This window comes from Petromyzon marinus, chromosome 17 (assembly GCF_048934315.1).
Source record: "Petromyzon marinus isolate PM22_M1 ecotype Great Lakes invasive population chromosome 17, UKy_Petmar_22M1.pri1.0, whole genome shotgun sequence".
Classification (NCBI taxonomy): Eukaryota; Metazoa; Chordata; class Hyperoartia; order Petromyzontiformes; family Petromyzontidae; genus Petromyzon; species Petromyzon marinus.
The window spans coordinates 3,441,127-3,464,233 of NC_133683.1; the positions used below are offsets into that span (position 1 = coordinate 3,441,127).

The 23,107-nt window shown below is 44.7% G+C and overlaps 1 long non-coding RNA gene across 2 annotated transcripts; it reads left to right on the forward strand.

Moving 5' to 3' along the window:
- Positions 1–8,613: 8,613 nt before the first annotated feature.
- On the forward strand, positions 8,614–15,295 carry LOC142924815 (uncharacterized). Of its 2 annotated transcripts, XR_012941892.1 has the most exons (5): positions 8,614–8,828; positions 12,062–12,225; positions 13,294–13,534; positions 14,137–14,272; positions 14,667–15,295. It is a non-coding gene; the product is annotated as an uncharacterized LOC142924815 (long non-coding RNA). The 2 variants fall into 2 exon arrangements; XR_012941891.1 differs by lacking the exon at positions 12,062–12,225 and having other exon boundaries at positions 8,628–8,828.
- Positions 15,296–23,107: the final 7,812 nt, after the last annotated feature.

The window sequence follows — 23,107 nt, forward strand, 5'->3', positions numbered from 1 at the left end:
CATTTGGAACATATATACATATACAATATATTGAATGTACTATATTTGTACTGTATATGTATATAAACTGTATGAGATTGTATATATGTGCATATGTACTTTAATAGTGAAATGTTAAAGATGTGGCCCTGAAATTGCTTGCTCATGCCACTGCTGGTGGAAGGTCCTCCACTAAAGAATGCTCTAGATTGCCCATCGAGATGATATTTGGCCTACTCGTCCATGATGGCCAGACGTCTTGGACACGGTGGGAGTACCCACATTTTACCCCATCACATCTGAACTGCCAATCATCTAACTGCGGTGTCTCCGTTTATACTGCTGAGCATATGTGGGATAATTGAAGAAACCTAGCCATTATTTCAGCTGCCATGCCAGGCGATCGCACTGGAAATCTATAAACTGCAATTCTAGAAATGTAACTATTACACCATGGCAGCATCCCATGGGATTGTATATAAGTGTATATGTATGTCTATATGTACTTTACGTGTATATGTACTTGTGTATAGCCTTAGTAGGTGCTTGCTGATACTCATTGTTCAGTCTGTATTGCTATACAGGAGATCTGTGTGAGTTCTACATCTGACACATGAGTGTATGTGTGTGTGTGTTTGTATGCATTTGTCTGTATGCATGTGTCGGGCCAGTACCTAGTGATGTCACGGTCCTTGCTGAATACTCCAAAGAAAAAGGAGATCAGGCCGACGATTGCAGCGAAGATCAGCATCTTTGTGTAGAAGCCGAGCCATGCAAAATAGAGCCCCACTTGCTCCCCGAAGTATGACCTGTGCCGACAACATCACTCGCACACACAGCGCAAACATCACCAACCGCACATGGCACCAGTGGTGTAGCTATCGAATATGTAAGCAAGGACCATGGGCTGGAGGGAAATGTGAAGAGCAGGGAAGGCATGGGCAAATGCTATTCTGGAACTCCATTTCCCCAGCCATCTGTGCTATCAACTCCCAGCTAGCATTCAAGTCCAGCCTTAGGACCTTTCTGGACAGAGCACGTCCCTAAGAGGTACGATGGCCTGTGGTCGAGACTAAGAATGATGTGGCAGTCAAGAGAAGGAATGCGTCTGAGAGGATGTGCACCACAGAGATTTAAGTAATGAAATCAGCATGTGTGCAGGAGCCACATGGATCGTTGCATCAGGAGACTGGGAGAGATGGCGAAGGCTTGGGGAAGTCTTCATCCAGCAGTGGATAGGGCATGAACTTACCGCACAAGGTCAAGAGGCTGCTCCTTGAAAGAGCGCCCGGCTCTCGCCCACTCCCGTCGCAGCGTGTTGCGGTCGCCCAGCGTGTTCGGGTTTTTGGTGGGATGAACAGACTCACTCTGACATGGGGAAAGCAATTGTTAGTCACAAACACTGCATGGACATTCACAAATTACCAGCTCCACCCCCCCAAAACTCTGCCGTGGCGCTGCTGTGGTGTAATGGTGTTGCACACTTGCACACTGCACTGGACATGGGAACGACAGTTAAAACAATGACCACGTTTCTTAATCACGCTGCTTCTTCCCAGCAAGCAGTGTAAATGGGTGCACCCACAGTTAATCTATTGGTTGTTCACGTGTTGTGGGATGAAGTGTGGGTACTTCTAATTCTTCCAAAGACTTCTGTCCCACGTGAAATAGTCGGCCAAATACCCTTGAGAATGGCTCTCTAGAGTGCTCGTGGAGTCCTTTCCAATGCATGGATATTGAACTTCTTTTGCACCGTATGTAGCCAACCATGCAAATCAGAGGTGTGTTTAGTGAGCTGGGGAACCTGGACACCTATGCGGCGCATCTCTGTGGGACACTAATGTTAAGTATGTGGTAAGCTTTAGACTATGCAATAGCGTCCTAAACAGGTGTGCAATTCAGGTGTTGTACATAGGCCTCCCGTAAGGTGTCAGTGTGCCCTCCACCCCCTACCCCCCCAACAACTTACGTCATGCAGTGGATAGGCTGCAGTATAGCAGCCATTTTCAATCATTTGGTTGATATTTAATATGTTCGTGCTGTCTTGTGGCATGGGGTTTTGCAGCATGTAGTGGACCTGTGTGAGCACACATGACACACATGACAAACATTACATGCATGAAACATAGGGCTGGGTGGGTAAGCTATTATTGACTCACTCCACTCTGAAATGTTTCCCCCTCTCCAACCACCACCAGCCTACACAGTTATAATGGGCCCACAACTCTTATTGAGTCCCGACTCGGAAAGGTCCATAGAACACTCCAAAAACTGAAGCAGATATGTACCGATTTCAGCAAGTACAATATCCAGATTTCAAGGAGACATTTTATGCATGCTTCCCATGCACAAAGGCAATTTATTTAGAATACAATACTATCAAAACCCCAAATGCCCACAATATTGGCTCGACAGGATACCTGCTCACCAAGAACCATATCAACAGTAGTCTTTCATTCTTTTGTTGTGCAGGGGAGAGTGATTGAGGGGACGTGGTTATATAATGTGGGCAGGACTTACAAAGGGTGGGGCTGCTAGCTCACCATGTCTCCTGGTTAAGCATCCCAAAAATTTGGTAGCTTTCTCTACAGGGACACATATTACCACAACCCCTAAATCATAAATCCAGGCATTCTTAATAAACCATAATGATTTACACTTCTAACCACATGTCACTCAGAGATCGCAAGTTGCGATACAGAGCTGAAAACTTTAATTAAAATGATAAAAACACGACAAAACCCTATTAAATTAACTTGTTTTTGCAAAAAAACCACCTCATTCTGGCATTATTTATACAGCATTATTGATACAAACGTACGATTTGGCTGCGTACGGCCGGTGGGATGAGGACGTCATGATCCTTTATAGGATAGATGTCCTGCTGCGAACGCCGGTAGGGTGCCGTGAAATAGTCCGGTTGTTTGGGCACGGCTCCCGGCTTCAGGTGGTGAATATTTCCCAGGTAGTGAAGAGGCCCACTGTCTGAGCCTGACACCTGGGGGAGGTCGCTCTCCTTGAGTGGCACCTGTTTGATTTTAAATGTATTAAACCCTTTGCCTCGAGCACATGGAATCATCATCAGCCAAAATCAGTCCACGAATGGATGAAGGTCTCCCCAAGTTGTTGCAATCTATACAAGTCCTATAATACAACAAGTCCTTTAATACAACAAGTCCTATAATACAACAAATCCTATAATACAACAAGTCCTATAATACAACGTTCTATACAAGTCCTATAATACAACAAGTCCTATAATACAACAAGTCCTTTAATACAAGTCCTATAATACAACAATTCCTATAATACAACAAGTCCTATAATACAACAAGTCCTATAATACAAGTCCAATAATACAACAAGTCCTATAATACAACAAGTCCTATAATACAAGTCCTATAATACAACAAGTCCTATAATACAACAAGTCCTATAATACAACAAGTCCTATAATACAACATTCTATACAAGTCCAATAATACAACAAGTCCTATAATAATACAAGTCCTATAATACAACAAGTCCTATAATACAACAAGTCCTATAATACAACAAGTCCTATAATAATACAAGTCCTATAATACAACAAGTCCTATAATACAACAAGTCCTATAATACAACAAGTCCTATAATACAACAAGTCCTATAATACAACATTCTATACAAGTCCTATAATACAAGTCCTATAATACAACAAGTCCTATAATACAACAAGTCCTATAATGCAACAATTAATATGCCAAAAGCCTCCACTGCATATCCCACCCACTCTTCAAGTTGTCCCACCAATATCCCCAGTCATGAGCACACGCACATGAGCCAATCTTATCTCGCCATCTCTATGATATACATCATCTTGGGCACGTTCTCTCCTTCTGCTGCCACTCCAATGTCATTTTCGGCCAGCAGACATCATCCCTTCAAGCAACGTGCCCTTCCCGAGCCCATTCACTTTTCTAAAAAGAGTCAATATGTTGCTAATATGCATATTTTTCCAAATGTACGTTTTTCTAATCCGTTTGTATATTTACGTCTCTCGATATCTCGTAATGTCAGTGCTACGATTATTATCGTTGAACGTCATAAATTATAATCATCACAATCATCACCCTCACCATCATACTCTGTATCACATGCATGATCATCGCAATTATCATCACAACCATGATGAATCTTCACAAACATTATTGTCATCACATTCATTATCACCATCATAATCACAATCATCACCACAATCATCATCACAATCATCGGCATCATCATGATCATCATTACAATGACCATCAGAATCTTGCCTGGATGTGTAGAATCTCGGCATAGGTGGTGAGTGGGTTCCATGGCACGTGTACTTTCACAAAGGTGGTGCGTCCGCTCACCGACTCCTAGTGGATGGCACGAAGTTCATCGTCAGACTCTAGATGAGTGCATTTAGTTGTATTTATTAGACTTTGTTTGACCAGGTGAGAGTTCAAGGGAACCGGATGGTCTCATTTGGAAGAGTGTCCACGGCCGCGTGGATTTTCGTGCTTGTGTCACGTGTTGTTAGCACCTCGTGCCGATCAACGTGTGGCACAACCCAAAAGCAAATTGCATAATGTACGTGCAGTTATCGAACACTTATTACTACAGTATAAATAGCTGGCATGCCACATTAAGGTGGAGACTGTTATACCCTCCAGTATAAATGGGTAAGCCACAATTAATCCATCTTAAGATTGTGCATGGTGGGGTAAAGTATGGGTATTCGCTATCTCTTTCAAGACGTCTGGCAAGCATAGAAGAGTAGGCCATATACCCTCCAGCGGGGATCTTTAGCGCTCCTACTCAAGGAATGTATGCCAGCAGTGATATTATGAAGCAATCACAGTCTAACACCTTTTTATTTGTATACAGTGTCTGTCATCTATAGCAGAGAGACACGCAGGAAACTTACCTCCTTGGGTTCAATCTCGAGATCTAGCCCCATCTTCATCAGGCTTGCCTGATATTCGGTCCTCTTCTTCTGTCAAACAAAATTGACCATCTGTGTTATACATTGTTCTCAGTTGTGTCACTGTGGGAGTTAAGTCAAGAGGTGAGGAAACTTCTTGAACTCTTACAGTGAGTAGAGCCTCACATGGGAATCAATCAGAGAACGGCTCTGCAAAGTAGCATCACTGAACTGCTTCAGTCGGTGTCACTTCAGCAGACCTTAATAAAATAAAAATTTGCACAGCTCTTTGTCAATCAACTCTTTGAGTTTACCTTATTTGTTACAGGGATGGTCTCACTTAGCTAGTTGCTTTGCTATTTTACAAGGGAGATAGATCCATTGTGCGTGGGTACAATAGCAACAAAATAAACAAAAACATCAATATTGCAGAGAATGCATACTGGGTACTTCAGCACTGTTGTAATAGTTTTCCATTTGGCAGTTAGAATGTGGATATTACATATATCCTGTAAGTTATGTCTGGGTGTCGGTGTTTGCAATATGAAAGTGGTGTATTTATTTAGGGGTTGTGGATGGAGTGTGATACGTAACGATAATTGATTGTTGTTCGCCAAAGCAGTGAGGCGTATGGTTCAGGGTATGGATGTGCGAGTTGAGTGATGGGAGTCTAGCGTTCATTGACTAGCGTGGTCTGCAGTTGACGATACAGTTTGATAAAGGATGTATACTGTGGATTTAAAGACTCGTATGGAGGTGGCAGGGTGACTCAGCAGTCAGAGAGCTGAGCTGGCACCACTGCGTCAAACCTAGGTTTAGAGGCGTGTGGTGTTGCACGTGGGGAGGGGTGATAATGCTGGGTGCAGGAAGGTGGAGCATTATTTGTAGGTTCCTCGTTCTCACCTGATTGTTGATGGCGTCCTGAGAATGGACCTCATCATCGAACGCGAGGATGAAATCGATCCGACGGACTCCATCGCAAAAGTAGACAGTATCCTACACGCAAAGGCAAGCACACACACGAATATGAGAGATGTAATAGCTTATGCATGAAATGTATATTTATTCATAAGCTCATGATACATGTATCAGGACATAAGTTAATCTGCTATTTGTATGCAAGTTGTTTATTGCTATGATGTACTAGTTTACCCAGGAAAACCTCAATGAGTTTACATTTTTATTTTCAAGGAGGGTCCTACCAAGTTCTGTTTTTTTGCAGTCGAGAACGAAGTTGCTTAGTTTAATTCCAATTGAATAATTTGCATGTATTTTTTCAGCATTGGTACGTTTGGCCAATACCAGTTACACTGTGTCATTTAGCTATGGGAGGAAACCAGAGACCTGGAGAAATGTGTACACAAAGCATCTAGCCCCTGTGCATTATACAAAAAACATCAGTATTTTCTAAAGTGCATTGTGGTAATGCTATCTTAAACCACCATCAAAATAAAGTTGAGCAAATGTGACAGACTAACAGCAGCAGTGATGCAGTGATATGCAACTGTGGACCGGTGTAATCCTCATTCGGACTCATCAGCACAGTATAGTCACCAAAACGCACTGCTGCAAAGGCTGCAAATCTATAAATGAGGAGCAGCCATGTCTACACTTTGGGGCCCATTAGTTGGCGAATGCAAACAACTAAATCTGTAAATACCAGGAATCTCCCATCTTTGACATTAGCCAAGTTAATTTATAGGCTGTGCAAATCCACGTTGTGCCGCATCGTACCTGGGCCAGGGTAGATTGAAATGATGACGTCGAAAAGTCTTGCGGCACCGTTGAAGGCTGAGCCTCATGCCCCTCCGCTCCCTCCTCCTCATTCATTCTCTCCACGAGCTCTGCATAGGTAATGTGGGGGTAGAGGGTTCATTGCATTAGGGACAGGGGAGGCAGGTGCAGGGATGGGAATGTCGGTAAAGAACCGCACATGGTACTCATGTGTAAAGCTTTCTCATAAATGTCGACGCTGCTCCAGTGTGAGTACACCTGTGGTATAAAGTTGTATTACCATTAGGGGACTTTTACCCCATTGAATATCGTACACTTTAACAAAGCCGTGCCCAGCATGGTCAGACACAAACCAGGGCAAAAAATATTAGTTGGAATATGCAAAGTCATTTTTGCCCTGACAGCTTGTCAGCTATACTCTTTGGTTCTTTCGGTAAAGTCACGTAGGTGGAAAAAAAAAATAGAAATAGAAATAAATCACGACGTTTCGAATGCAACATAAGCACTCATCATCAGGTGTGACAACCACAGCAAGGAAACTGTTTTACTGAAGTGGGAGAGAAACCAGGGTTAGGGCAGTTAAATAAGTCAGAGAGGGGGAGAGTGGGGGGTGAATGGGGCGAGGAGTGCGAGCGCTGCAAGCGCTGCAGAGACGCTGAGAGTAAAAAAAGAGGCAACATAATTACTGCCAAGATGGAAGCTTGTCAGCTTCTGCGAGAGCTTCCCCGTGACCACACAGATCATGGTGGTTACTTGACCACATTTCAATTGAAGTGCTGTCGTCCCGACAGTTCTGTTCCTTCATCTGAAGAAGGCCACTTGTGTTGTGGCCAAAACGTCGTGATTTTTGTTGTTTTATTTTTTACCTACGTGACTTTACCCAATAGAACCAAAGAGTATGGATCCTTGCAGTCACGAAAGCTTCAAATCCACATTTCACCACTCTGGTTAATGTGGGTTGGTGAAGACGTATAGTATGTATAGTACAACCAATTTTGATGGACTGCCCTTTGCTGCCCACCATGTAGCCCGACACTACACTTTTAGACCTGTTATGCACTATCCTGGCTCAAACCCTGCTGAGCGTCCGATTAAAACACTGACGAGATCTCAATATTTAAAAGTGGCCCAAAGCCCCGTCATAGCACGAACATTACACTTTACCTATCTCAACAAATGTGGACATCATGAATCTTTGGTCTAATCTCAGATCTTGTGAGTTAGAACTCGGGGGCTCCTCATGCACAGCCAGCCAAGGATAACTCCCCGCTATAGTGACGTCACAGGAAAAGGACGTGACGTCACCTAAATATGGGCGTGGTCAAAAGCGGCCCCATCCCCCGCTCTTCCCGACCTTGCTTCCCCCCTTGCCGAGGTTACCCACATGAACAATAATAATAAATCATAGATGTACATTATGAAAGAATCAATTATTTTTCACAAAACTGCTCCTGTACGACCTTTTGCCAATCCCCTGCTGGAGAGCCTCTTGACGATTGCACGAATCGTGTTGGTTATTTGCACATACTTCACCATGCCGGTGAGTATGGGTTGGTAAAGGAAAAGGAGGAGCATTAACGTACAAACAAAAACCTATTTTACTAGAATGCCTTCTGCTTCCCATCATGTAGCCTGTAACACCTGGTATGCGCTATCCAGACTCCAACCTCCTTAACGTTAGATGGAGACATCTGGCACATCCCCAGCAGTTTTGTCTACAGGCTCAACATATAACACAAACACACATCTCTAACACTAACGTTAAACTTTACCTATCTCGACGAAGGTAGACATCGTGAATCTTTGATTTTTTTCGAATTCAGAGTCAGAAGTCAGGAGCTCCTCGCGTGCACAGCCAGCCCACGATAAAGTCCGACCCAGAATGATGTCACCGTGACGTCAGTTAAATATGGGCGTGGCCTGAATGTGGGTGTGGCCAACAGCGGCGGCTTCCCCGCCCCCCGCTGCCCCTCCCCGCAGGTTTCTCTCAACCCTCAGTGCGCATGCGCGGGCGGCATGTCTCGGACATCGCCTTCAGCGGCCGTTGGCGACGCGGTGGTTGTGGCGGGAAAATTAATTTAATAAAACTTCTCCGAATAACCGCGACCTTTAACTACCCTCACGGATAATCCACACGGATCTCTGGACGGCAAGGCGAAGACGATCAATGGAATAATCTCCGGTGAGAGACGGAGAGAGATGGGCAGGCGTGAGGGCGAGCCAGGTTCAACTTTGTTGAACGCTGAGCGCAGAGTGAATGGGGTTTATACTCTTTGGTTCTATTGGGTAAAGTCACGTAGGTGAAAATAAAATAACAATTTTCACCTACGTGACTTTACCAATAGAACCAAAGAGTATGGATCCTAGCAGCCACGAAAGCTTTAAATCTAGAATTGAATGGGGTTTGCTTCACTCAGCACGCGACTTGGACACTTCGGTGTGCAAAGTGTTGTCTGGTTGTGCCGTGTAAAGGAGGAGGACATTCAGTAAATGTTTTTGGTTTGTTAATGGGAGTGTGTGGCACGGTAATGGACTGGGTACGACTTACAACACAAGTTCTGCTCACATTGCACGCTAAGGATTAGCACGGCGATTACTACGTGTGCATTTATTAGTTATTGTTTATGTTAAAAGTAGTATTGATTGTTAAGACAATAATGTTTAGTATTTGTAGGTGAATCATTTCAATATTGTACAGTATAGCATTGTCCTGCTGTGTGGCTCTCACGTGGCGGGCATCAGTGCAGCAATATCCAGTACGTGGTTGTAATGTACTTCTATAGCCCCCTGCCACCAGTGCAGCAATATTCAGTACGTGGTTGTAATGCACTTCTATAGCCCCCTGCCACCAGTGCAGCAATATTCAGTACGTGGTTGTAATGTACTTCTATAGCCCCCTGCCACCAGTGCAGCAATATTCAGTACGTGGTTGTAATGTACTTCTATAGCCCCCTGCCATCAGTACAGCAATATTCAGCACGTGGTTGTAATGTACTTCTATAGCCCCCTGCCACCAGTGCAGCAATATTCAGTACGTGGTTGTAATGTACTTCTATAGCCCCCTGCCACCAGTGCAGCAGTATTCAGTACGTGGTTGTAATGCACTTCTATAGCCCCCTGCCATCAGTGCAGCAATATTCAGTACGTGGTTGTAATGTACTTCTATAGCCCCCTGCCACAAGTGCAGCAATATTCAGTACATGGTTGTAATGGACTTCTATAGCCCCCTGCCATCGGTGCAGCAATATTCAGTACGTGGTTGTAATGCACTTCTATAGCCCCCTGCCATCAGTGCAGCAATATTCAGTACGTGGTTGTAATGCACTTCTATAGCCCCCTGCCACAAGTGCAGCAATATTCAGTACATGGTTGTAATGCACTTCTATAGCCCCCTGCCACCAGTGCAGCAATATTCAGTACATGGTTGTAATGTACTTCTATAGCCCCCTGCCACCAGTGCAGCAATATTCAGTACATGGTTGTAATGCACTTCTATAGCCCCCTGCCACAAGTGCAGCAATATTCAGTACGTGGTTGTAATGTACTTCTATAGCCCCCTGCCACCAGTGCAGCAATATTCAGTACGTGGTTGTAATGAACTTCTATAGCCCCCTGCCACCGGTGCAGCAATATTCAGTACGTGGTTGTAATGCACTTCTATAGCCCCCTGCCACCAGTGCAGCAATTTTCAGTACGTGGTTGTAATGTACTTCTATAGCCCCCTGCCATCAGTGCAGAAATATTCAGTATGTGGTTGTAATGCACTTCTATAGCCCCCTGCCACCAGTGCCTCAATATTCAGTACATTGTTGTAATCCACTTCTATAGCCCCCTGCCACCAGTGCAGCCATATTCAGTACGTGGTTGTAATGCACTTTTATAGCCCCCTGCCACCAGTGCAGCAATATTCAGTACATGGTTGTAATGTACTTCTATAGCCCCCTGCCACCAGTGCAGCAATATTCAGTACGTGGTTGTAATGCACTTCTATAGCCCCCTGCCATCAGTGCAGCAATATTCAGTGCATGGTTGTAATGCACTTCTATAGCCCCCTGCCATCAGTACAGCAATATTCAGTACATGGTTGTAATGTACTTCTATAGCCCCCTGCCACCAGTGCAGCAATATTCAATACGTGGTTGTAATGCACTTCTATAGCCCCCTGCCATCAGTGCAGCAATATTCAGTACATGGTTGTAATGTACTTCTATAGCCCCCTGCCACCAGTGCAGCAATATTCAGTACGTGGTTGTAATGCACTTCTATAGCTCCCTGCCACCAGTTCAGCAATATTCAGTACGTGGTTGTAATGTACTTCTATAGCCCCCTGCCACCTGTGCAGCAATATTCAGTACGTGGTTGTAATGCACTTCTATAGCCCCCTGCCACCAGTTCAGCAGTATTCAGTACGTGGTTGTAATGCACTTCTATAGCCCCCTGACATTGTGCAGCAATGTTCAGTACATTGTTGTAATGCACTTCTATAGCCCCCTGCCATCACCAAATTCACACTGACCAGCGTGGTGAAGTACGGTAAATAACCCCTCCCCCTGGGAGCTGCATAGCATGGGACAGCTGTCAGCCAGCAATGGATTGAAAAAGGAGCTGTACTCTGCACACGTTGTTATTCAGGGTAGTGTAAGGAACTTGGAGGTTCGGTATGCATAATGTGCTCGGAAAGTATTGTATTCTGTATGTGTGTTGAATCTCTTTCGCACCGTACCAAGCCCACCGTGCTCTTCGGAGGTGCGATTATATGTAAATATAAGTAGTCATACTACTGTAATACCACTATTAATATGTAGCATTCATTTTATTAGTAGTACTGTAATTTGTTGATATGCAGGTGTACATGCCAAACGTTAACCAATGTTAAATGTTAAGCCTTCTCTTTTGAATACAGTGTGTTTTAAACATGGAGTTGTCTCCAGCTAATTCTTAAATGTATATTATTCATAATGTAGTAGTAGGCAGGTAGAGCATTTATGACACTTCAATTGTACATAGAGCTTGCAGGTGTGATGAAGGAAAGCATGGGAAAGGCTGGAATTTTTGTTGAAAAAAGGACAACAGCCACAGTAGCTTAAGAGACCTAACGCTGAAGCTGCTAACGCGAAGTGGTCGACACTGGCCCATGCGTTGTGACGTCGGACCCACTTTCCGCACACAGCAGCTCCTCATGGTGCCCCCCATACCAGGACCAGTGGTGACCTGGTAGCCACAGCGATTCCTCTCCCTGGCCCCATCCGGTTCGGGCATCCCAAATCGTACAAAATGAACTGCAACGGTGGTGAGACAAACAGCCCTTCGGGCGACAGCACGGTGACGGACACAAGCCCTCGCGGCAGCCAGGGCAGCTCGCTGCTCCGGACTGGAAGCGGGGGCTAGCACAGCCCTGTGGTGTGCGGAGAGCAGTGCTGCTCGTAGGCGAGCGGTGCGCTGGACGCCTACATCGAGGACTTTGAGCAGAGCGGAATCTGTGCGTCACCGCCATCCAGGATACGTGCAGAGCACAGCGCCGCGCAGCATAGCGGAGCGGAGACGCGTGGAGGAGAGGAGGATGCACAGTGTGGATGAGGGTGGGTTGCGCCTCTCGCCACGCGAGGAATCGCTCCGTGGTGCTTGCACTCGAGTGGCTATCGAGTGTGCACGCGGTGCAATGGTATTGAAGCTATAGTAATAGGTTTTTACCCTTTTATCTGGCACAAACACTGACACCTTTATACAAGGGATCATGTTTGCAATAACCACAACACAAGTAGTCAAAATGCAAACAAAAAAGACAACTGATAATATGCACTGTCCTTGAATTTGATTGGTCCACACCCGAGACGGCTTTTCTGAGATCCCAGTCTCCACTGGTGTTGGACCAGAAGACGCCAAAAGGCGTCTTCTTATTCTTAGCGTCTTCTTGTTTGCATTTTGACTACTTGCGTTGTGGTTATCGCAAACATGATCCCTTGTATAAAAGTGTCAGTTTTTGTGCCAGATAAAAGGGTAAAAACCTATTACTATATCTTGTTACTGGCAAAGGAGGTCTCATAAGGTATCGAAGCTAGTTGACTGGATGGGGGATAATTGGAGAGGAGAACCCCATTTTTTTTGCTTGTACTGGGTGCTTGTCAATTATGCTATGCTATCATGAATGTAATGTAATTCCCCTAGAAAAAAAACCCTTAATAAGGTCTAAAGATACATTTTCGTGAGAGTCCCACACTGGGATGCTTGGCAAATTCCATTAATGAGTTCATTTTATGTCAGAGAAAACTATCCACAGTAAGCACACGCATATGAGAGGATAGCATAGGTCTGAACAGATAGGTCGGTGCATGCATTTCTTTCTCCTGTCATCTTCCAGCAACTTCACTGATTATCGAGTTTGTAAAGTTTGTGAAATCTAAGTGATCCTCCAACCTTTGTGTCAAAATTTGCAGATCCTAGACTGGACACATCTGAAGTTTAAACAATAACAGCTCATGCACTGATTTATCCCATATTCTCACAAACTCCACAAACGGATAACATCATTAGTTACTGATGGTGCAAAGTAAGGCAACATTGCAGGATTGCCGTTCAGGGGTCAAGGAATCTAGGGGAGAGCAAATTCATTGTGTACCAGTAAAATGTCTGTGGGTCTTACATTGCAGGTGGCATGCTGCTTGTGGAGGACCTCATCTCGGGCACGTGCAGCCTCACTGCTGCGCTGCAGCGGTCGTGGCTCATAGCCCGACGGTCAGTCTAACCACGGACCAGCTCCTAGCGGCGCCAGTTGACGGTTCCTCCAAGTCCTTGCTCCGCTCGCCTGGCGCCCACCGAGACCTCGCAGTGTCGCACAGAGGCAAGCGGTCATCTCTCGGGGTCACCGCGCACAGCCTCGGCGCATCATTGGTGAGGGGCAATAAGCCAACTAAACGGTTGAGCTCAACAGCGAGAAGCAACAAGGCCGTGATGCCATTAAATTTGTCGGCAAAGCCCGAAAATTATTTATTTTCTAACCAGACGAATGTTTTGTTGTACTTACGGAGCAGTGAAGCAACTAGGCGTGAGCACTTGCCGAACGGCGGCTGTGCGACAAGTACCTATCTCAGGTGGTTGACAAGCCAAAATGATAAGCTGGATGTGTCGGGGATCACGAGCATTCCTGAGCTCAGGTACCCGGCCTGGCTGCGTGACTGCGATGTGGACTCCCAGACCAGCAGCCACGAGACGGATACCAGCACAAAGAGAGCAGGTGCCGCTCAGAGCCCGCAAAGCAGACCAAAGTACCCAGAGTGGCTCAAAGTTTTGGATATCTCCGGCCTTACGAATGTAGCCAACGAGGAGCCCGTGTCAGAGGACAATGGATCCCTAGGTGTGTGTATATATATAGTCTGTATATAGCAGATGACATTTCATATGTTTTCAGGTACATATTCAGTCTTTTCTCACAGAGACGGCTGAGCGGCCACCCATGTGGTTGTGACGTGCGATGCGTGATTCTTGATGCACAGCCTCATTGGAGGAGCTGCTGAGCAGGGCGCACATGGAGTTGGACTCCCCCGGCTTGGAGGCCCCCTCCCCGGGCAGCTTCAACACGGACGTCTTTCTAGGGGCTGATCGTCCCTGGGAAAACCCCTCCACGCCATTGTGAATTTATCTTTATATCCACACTCACGCACAGCATAGAGGCTGCACCGCCTCTAAGTATGATGTCAGATTTTGAATGTTATAAGCTAAGCAGGTAAGCCTGGTTATTACTTGGATGGGAGACTGTTTTGAAATAGCATATATTATAGATTTTGGCTGCTAGGTAACCAGGAGTTAGTAATACGGCAATGGAATCTTGAATCTATATCCGGAGTTTTGCATTTTACTCCCTCTGTTTTCACCGGGTTCTCCGTTTTCCTCTCACATACCACTCGCTGATGAAATTTGCAAAATATCACTGCCAAACCCTCCTGAGACTTGGTGAGATTTTTCTGGCTTCCACCTTGATAATAAGTCAACCAAGTAATTTTCTCTCAATCGTGTCTCTTCTCAGGGCCGTGTACCACCTGTCGCGTCTGAAAGAGCTGGTTGACACCATCAAGGAGAACAAGGATGGCTGACTACCCGTGATGTAGAAAGCCCGAAAGCATTTTATGGCGGTGGTCGAGGTTTCTACTCAGAAGGATACGTTCGCTTGGTCCTGCTAATTCATGGTTGTTAAACATCAATGGTACTTCAGGTGCGGTGGTGTGAATCGCAATTACTTGTGAACTTGTGGGGCCCATGGGGCACAGTAATTGCCCTGTTAATGGAAGTGCCACAACAAAGTATTGGAAAAATGTGATAAAGTTCGTTCAGGGTTGGAGTTATTGAATGGTTGCAGCAGTATTTTGCACAGCAAATCCATACAGACTCAAATGTCACTTGAAATAGAACGGATATGTGAACAATATTGTGAGCACAACTAAACTAATTTTGGTTTTAGCCATTTTGGAAGGAGACTACTTTATTGGGAACATACATGCTAGTATTTGTGTAGTTATAAACATTTGGGAAATCACTGTAAAAGTACATTTGCTTATTTAGATTGCACTATACCTGTATTGTAAAATTTCAGAACCTTTTATGTAATTTGTAATCAATAAACCAAAGTTGCATATTGTATGCAACCCATGACTTGGATTGTTTTTATCATGTCTTGTTTAGCATGGTTGGTTATGTACAGTGTGAAAGAAATTCAACATACATTAAATATTTTCTGATATTTGAATGTTTATATTGTACATGTATATTTATTTTACAATAAATCTGAGACAAAGGCTTATACACATGGAATTGAAAATATTCAGCTATGATTTGTATTTCTCAAGTATTTTAAGAAAAGTCAGCGAGTCTCGTGACATGTCTTCACATTTGGGAGTGATGATTGTGATGGATATACAGGCATTAACCTGCTTACATTCCTAGAGTATGTAAGGTGAATTTGGGCATTCTGGGTGATTGGGTTTTAGGCCAAACACAGGCAGATGGTGGGGGATAGATGTTTTCAAGCATCTATTAATTATTCATCGGCATGTACTATCTTACTATGATGTAAAGTTCAAAAACATGGTTCATGAAGGGAATGGAATAAAAACTCAACTGTGCACAAGTATGGAGGAATTAATACTTGGAATTCAATGCAAAGATCTGGCCATATGGCGTTTACTGGGCACCAGGGTTGCCAAACAACACGTGAAAGATGTGTATCAGGCACAGCCTCTGCATTATGAAAAAAATATCACTTCCTGAAGAAGTGCATTTTGCTTCTCCTGTCTTAGGTCACCATCAAAATAAATTAGAGCAAATGTGACTCGACTGACACAGGCAGCATTTATACTTGTGAAGTGTTCTCCTTCCGACGTGTGGTGTGTGTCGCACACACTGTCGGAGACGAGGTAGTTGCAGGAGACATCGTCTCTTTATTATCTTGTTCACACCAACTCCGGCCTTACTCTCTCGACCACGTTGCCATAGAGCCCGGCCTAGACACGACCCTGTCCGTGTTGCACCGACGGCGTCGACCGAGAAGGCCAACGACTGTCTGGCCACGCAATGATTGGGCGAATGCGGTGGCAACGACAGCGACGTCGAGACGAGTCCACTCCCAGAACCGGCAGCCCGGAGCTGTCGCTCTCCGCTGCTTATATTATATTCTATATTCTACTCGGTGCGGCTTGGCTCTGCCCTATCCACGCCTCCCTTCTCGAACCGACCAGAGGGTTCCAGAGGCTTCCCTATGAGGTCTTCCATGACCCTTGCCCCAATTCCTCTGCCCGGCCGGCACACCCGTATATATGCTCAACGGCGTGTGCGCAAACTTTCCACTGCAGTTGCCGCTGCTGGACAGCAGTCAGCGCTGTGTCACTACACTTGTATGAACACAAGAATTACATAATCACATCTACACTTATATGTAATGGGCTGAGATAGGCGCACACAACTTCTTGGGAGGCAACACTATTTATTAACACAAACACATTACACTTAACATAAATTTCGATTTAAAGCTTTCGTGACTGCGGGCTAACACCAATCCCGAATATCCGCCCCCACAGCCCTTTAAATAACCTCCCATACAGCCCCCCAATCGGCTACGCGTGTACGAGTGACGTCCCTGCCCTCTGACCCCCGACCCCCCCGTCCTGCGCGTGCGATTGGTGTGTCGCTCTAAAACCGACTCCAAATCCCCGCCCCGCAGCCCTTTAAACAATCTCCATTGCCCGGCATCGGCGGCAACGCGTGTGCGAAGGACGTCATTGCCCTCTGACCCCTGACCCCCCGTTTAGTTCGTGTGAGTGGTGCGCGGGGTTGTGTGAGCGGAGACGTCGCGTTTGAGTGGCTGAGAAGCGACGGATTGATTCCAGGCAGCCACGTGCCAGCCCCGAGCTATGCCCCACAAACAGGACCCGCGGACCCGAGGGGCTGCGCCGTGAGGAGAGTAGCCGGAGAGCGGCAGCCCTCTCACCGCGAGCGAGGAGTCGAGTAGCGGCTGCTCTCACTCGAGCGAGGAGTCCTTGAGCCCGCAGCCCTCTCGAGATCAGCCCTCCCCCAGGGGGGGAGCCGGGGGCCCGCATCCCCCACAACTGACAACCTGTGTACCAACTGGCCGAGCGAGAGTTTGTGTGTATTTGAGCGCAATCGTGCCAGTGTTTAGCTGTACCAGGGAGTTTGATGCAGCAGATTGTTTCGGTGTAGCAGGGTGTCCGGATTGTGCCGGCACACTATCCTTCTATCTGTAATGTCGTAGGGTGAGCTCCATTAAAAGTTTACTCGGACCCCAACCTGTCAAAGCGCCTAATCTCGGAACGTGGTTCTCAACCTCGTACCTCACCCATGCTACGTACCTTTGAGACATCCTGCTTTTACAAATGTTGATGAACTGGAGGGCAAAGGTCTGGAGGACCCCACATGGAGTCTGGTTTCTCACACCCGAGCCTCCTGTGACATTTCTGGAGGCTTCTCTGGAATCTTTGTCCCATTTATTGAGTGCAGATTTGGCTTACTTCTAGCTTCATCCCAAGACGTCATCCAGTTTGGAAATACCCGAAGGTTGTGGGAGTCGCCCCGTGCTTCAGTTTCTTTCCAACCCTCGTAATGGCCGGATGCTCACCAGCCGGAAGTCTTTTGCTGCTTACACCACGACCGAGGTGTTGAGAGCAACCATCTCGTGGCTGGTCGGCAATGGAGATGGTATTGTCGATTTGGGGAGCGTGAGTCTGTGGCGTTCGTGGTGCTGCTGTCACGGAGGCGACACGAGTTTAGGAAATTCAGTTTTGTGGGTTTCCTGTAGCGAGCACTGAAAGATCCTCTCTTCCTCTTTCTCCACCCTTGTCTCTGCTGTCTCCATGTCCCCGTTCAACTCTTTCTACACCGCTTTCCTTGAATGTGCAGCTGCCTTTACGGCCTCCCTCTCCCCTTCTCTCCACCTCCAACCCATCTCCGTCGTAATCTCCTCCCCTTTGTTCAGGCTCTTCCCTTTCTTCCTCAGTCTATGGATGGGGTTATTGTTTATCGGGCTCTTATACAAAAAATGGAGCTTATTTTAGCCTTTGAATAGGATTTTCTGTTTTCCTTCGGTAGCATGTTGCGCACATAGGGAAGATCGAGCCACGCCACCGGTTCCCATGATCAAAATCTTTGTCAACTTGTCTCCCTCGGTAGGAATGCCTTTCCTTCTGCAGCAAGGAATTGTCTTCTCTCTCTCCTCCGGTATTTCTTCCGATGCGCTTTCTTAATCTCGCTTGCTGTGTGTATCGACTCTATCATTCAACAAGGGCAAATAAAAAAAATGCTTTTTTTTCCTCCACTGTTTTACCACTATACCTCCTGAGTGGGTACTCGGAGTTTCATCTAATGTACTATTTGATGAGTCGCTTCCACACAGCACAAAGGCGGTAGCTATCCGAACTGTAAATTTTTCTTCCAATTTCGATAGATTCTCGAATTATTCTTAAACATCTTCTTTGGTTCTTTCGGTAAAGTCACGTAGAATGAGAATAAAATAATAAATTGATAAAATAAAATAACACAATAATATTCTCACGACGTTTCGGCCACAACACAAGCGGCCTTCATCAGGTGAAGGGAGCGAGACTGTCTGGTAGGACAGCGCTGGAGTGAGAGAGCCACGTTCAGATCACGGCTTTTAAGCTGTGTGAGAGGAACAAAGAGCCTTGACGAAGGAATTAGCATAAAATTTAGCATTGAAAAGGCTGAATGATTAGCTTGTGACTGGTCACAGAAATAACTATGTTAAAAGTTAAAGCATACACATCCGCAGAGGCACCCATTGTTAAAAGGAATTAGCATAGAATTTAGCATTGAAATAGCTAAATTAAGGCATTCGCTTGTAACTGCTACAGAAATAGTTACGTTGAAGTCAGAGCATACACATTCACCGAGGCACTTAGTACAAATCAAAACAGGATAATTTAGCATTGAAATAACTAGGCGAATTTAGCATTGAAATAACTGGGTGATTTGCTAGTGACTGGTCACAGAAATGACTACACATCTGAGCTATTCACAGTACTATATAGTGAACCAATAAAAACTAAAATATAAATTACCTTCATGTTTTGATTTAAAGCTTTCGTGACTGCAGTAATTCATATTCTTAGTTTTTTCGGTAAAGTCACGTTGAAGAGAAACAACAAAATAACAAAATATATATAAAACAATAAAAAATTCTCACGACGTTTCGACCATAACTCAAACGGTCATCATCAGGTGTGTCGGTTTGCATAAATTTATTTTGAAAACGGCATATTTATTTATATATATAAAAATAACGTTTGCGTCACGCGCAACGATGGCAGTTTGCCAGGACTAGTCCATCTATTTTTTGAAAAGAGGAGGGGGGAGACGAAATTTGTTTTTATGTATGCTGTCTGAAAGGCACTGTAAGCGTGAACAATCAATCAAGAACTGAAATGATTTATCAAATCTTTCCAATGATTGCTAAGATAGAATCCATCTTCTCGGTTGAAATTGTCTCTGTGTTTGTATATGTGGATAGCCTCATGAACGAATCTCTCATGGAAGCCAGATGGCTTACAAAGAACCTCCGTCTTGGAAAAGTCAATGGCATGTGAGCCTACTGAATTAGAACAATGATCTGCTACGGCCGAGGTGTTGGTCCTACCGTGTTTAAGGTCTGCTTTATGTTCACGAATGCGGTCCGAGATATGGCGTTTGGTTTCTCCAATGTAACTACATCACTTTACCCTACATTGCTGGGATCACAAAAAAGATCTCCAAAATCTTGAATAAACACAAGATCCAGGTCCGTTTCAACACATTACATAAAATCCGTGATCTGGTTCCGTCTGTAAAAGATGTGATTCCGGACATACAATACCCTGGTGTCTACAAACTAAGTTGCCTCTGTGGTAGTAGTTACATTGGAGAAACCAAACGCCATATCTCGGACCGCATTCGTGAACATAAAGCAGACCTTAAACACGGTAGGACCAACACCTCGGCCGTAGCAGATCATTGTTCTAATTCAGTAGGCTCACATGCCATTGACTTTTCCAAGACGGAGGTTCTTTGTAAGCCATCTGGCTTCCATGAGAGATTCGTTCATGAGGCTATCCACATATACAAACACAGAGACAATTTCAACCGAGAAGATGGATTCTATCTTAGCAATCATTGGAAAGATTTGATAAATCATTTCAGTTCTTGATTGATTGTTCACGCTTACAGTGCCTTTCAGACAGCATACATAAAAACAAATTTCGTCTCCCCCCTCCTCTTTTCAAAAAATAGATGGACTAGTCCTGGCAAACTGCCATCGTTGCGCGTGACGCAAACGATATTTTTATATATATAAATAAATATGCCGTTTTCAAAATAAATTTATGCAAACCGACACACCTGATGATGACCGTTTGAGTTATGGTCGAAACGTCGTGAGAATTTTTTATTGTTTTATATATATTTTGTTATTTTGTTGTTTCTCTTCAACGTGACTTTACCGAAAAAACTAAGAATATGAATTACTGCAGTCACGAAAGCTTTAAATCAAAATTTAATCGCCTCTACGGGGAGGGTTTTCACATAACTTTAAGATCTTTCAACAAACTCCGGGATAAGAAAGCTCAGCTGATCGAGTCTCTCACCTTCCTGAAGAGATGCCGCGACTCTGGGGTAATACCAATCGCATTTACACTCACCTCTGCTACTGTAACTTCTTCTAATGCGAAACGAATTCTTTTCAAAACTAGCTTAGCTCTTATCTCAGAAAAAATCAGACTTATACGCACAGAACTAGATCAGTTAGACAAGACACTCTACAAATCACACTTATCATTGACGGCAATAATGTCCACATCGGATTGGGAACATGTAGACAATATGACTGCCTCTTCAGCTGCTACTATGTCGACCAAATGTAAGGAAAACCTGATTTCCAAATTTAACCTCCTCTTAAACAAAAGACCGGACCCACACACCAAAAAGTTAGACGTTAATAAAGTCGTAATTAATCGCAGTAACAGTTCTATTTCCGATGGTCTGAAATCCGTTTTAGCTAAAGGTCTAAACTTTGCAGTCACACCTAAACACATACCAGTTAATGATATAATTGCCCAAGTAGACGTTGCTCTCAGGGGCCTGGGTCACATCGCTGCAGACGTAGCAAGATCTGAAATCGCTGCAACCCTCAAAAACGCTAAGATGCCAGCTAGCAACCTCAGCAAAGATGAGCGTTTTGAATTATATAAATTAAAAAAGAGGAATGATATTGTAGTTCTCTCAGCTGACAAAGGCAATGCTACTGTTATCATGGATAAAATAGAATACAACAACAAAATTAAAGAATTACTCGACGATGGTAGTTATACAAAAATAAAAAGAGATCCCACCAACAGCCTCGTCACACAAACCAACAAAATAATTTCTGATTCAACCGCATTAATTGATCAATCTAAACAGTTTTCGTTGAAACCTTCTGCTGCCAGGCCACCAAGATTATACGGCTTACCAAAAATACATAAAGTTGATACACCTCTTCGTCCCATAGTCTCTACTATCAGCTCCCCCACCTACAAACTAGCTCGTTTTTTGTCTGAAATCCTGCGTCCTTTCACTGGAAAGACCACCTCTGCGGTACAAAATTCTACTCACCTGGTATCAACAATCAAGGGTATTTCCCTGTCCCCAGACGACCTGCTTGTCAGTTTTGATGTAGTTTCCTTATTCACCAAGGTTCCTGTACCTGACACCATTGCAATCATTGAAGACTTGGTTCATCAAGGACTAAACACTGAGGTACCCCCCCTGGTGAGACACTGTTTAACCAATACATACTTCACTTGGAATGGAACTTTCTACAAACAAACTGAGGGCACCCCAATGGGCTCCCCCCTTTCTCCAGTTATAGCTAACATTTTCATGGAGAAATTTGAGACTGACGCCATCCAGACTGCCACTCTGCGCCCAACCTTATGGAAGAGGTACGTGGATGACACTTTTGTCATCTGGCCACATGGCCGGCCTGCTCTAGACAAATTCTTCGACCACATCAATTCCATACACCCAGCCATCAGATTTACCATGGAAGTCGAAATAGATGGCAAGATACCTTTTTTGGATGTCCTAATTAAAAAGAGACCTGATGGTTCAATGAGCCACTCTGTCTACAGGAAAGCTACCCATACGGATGCTTATCTGAAACCGGATTCCCACCACCATCCATCACAGAAGAATTCTCTCATCAAGACTCTGTATCATAGAGCCCAATGCATATCCGACCAGGAACACATAAGCAGTGAACTCAAGCACGTACACCAAGCTCTTAGGGCTAATGGTTACTCCGACTATACAATCCGCAAAGCTATCACTCAAACCATGAAGAAGAACCCTCTTGAGGAGCCTTTCAAAACCATCACTTTACCCTACATTGCTGGGATCACAAAAAAGATCTCCAAAATCTTGAATAAACACAAGATCCAGGTCCGTTTCAACACATTACATAAAATCCGTGATCTGGTTCCGTCTGTAAAAGATGTGATTCCGGACATACAATACCCTGGTGTCTACAAACTAAGTTGCCTCTGTGGTAGTAGTTACATTGGAGAAACCAAACGCCATATCTCGGACCGCATTCGTGAACATAAAGCAGACCTTAAACACGGTAGGACCAACACCTCGGCCGTAGCAGATCATTGTTCTAATTCAGTAGGCTCACATGCCATTGACTTTTCCAAGACGGAGGTTCTTTGTAAGCCATCTGGCTTCCATGAGAGATTCGTTCATGAGGCTATCCACATATACAAACACAGAGACAATTTCAACCGAGAAGATGGATTCTATCTTAGCAATCATTGGAAAGATTTGATAAATCATTTCAGTTCTTGATTGATTGTTCACGCTTACAGTGCCTTTCAGACAGCATACATAAAAACAAATTTCGTCTCCCCCCTCCTCTTTTCAAAAAATAGATGG